The sequence below is a fragment of the Tupaia chinensis genome, unplaced genomic scaffold (assembly GCF_000334495.1).
Source record: "Tupaia chinensis unplaced genomic scaffold, TupChi_1.0 Scaffold000226_1, whole genome shotgun sequence".
Taxonomy (NCBI): domain Eukaryota; kingdom Metazoa; phylum Chordata; class Mammalia; order Scandentia; family Tupaiidae; genus Tupaia; species Tupaia belangeri.
Genome location: NW_006159701.1, coordinates 5963268 through 5963764, shown reverse-complemented (window position 1 = coordinate 5963764; position 497 = coordinate 5963268).

Sequence of the window (497 nt, the reverse complement as noted above, 5' to 3'; positions counted from 1 at the left end):
CACCCCCGCCTCCCCGGCCGCGCCAAATCCCGCCGCCGCCGCCTCCCCAGGAGCGGGGCGGAGCAGCTGCCCACCACCACCGACCACCCGGACGACTCCTCGTCGAATCGCAAACGCATAGGCCGCCGCCCGAGTTCTGCGTACGAGAAGAAAGACGCGGCGCGAGCGCCAACCCGGGCCGCGCGCCGGGGCGGCCGGGCCTGCGCCCCAAGAGCTGGATGCCAGAGCAGGAGAAAGAGCCGCCAACCGATCGCTCGATCGACCGCGCGCCCGCTCCTTCGCCCTACCAGACCGGGGAGGGGGGGAGGACGCGCCAGGGTTTCTTCGAGTTAGGGACCTGACTCCCCAGCGACGAGACAAGATGGCTCCTCCGGTCTGCGCCGCAGCTACCGTCCCGGCTGCGTCGCTCGGCCCGCCCCCGGTACTGTTTCTTTAAATGGCGGAGCGGGTCAGGAAAGCCGGAAGAGAGGCGCGCGCTTTCACGTGATAGGGGCGGG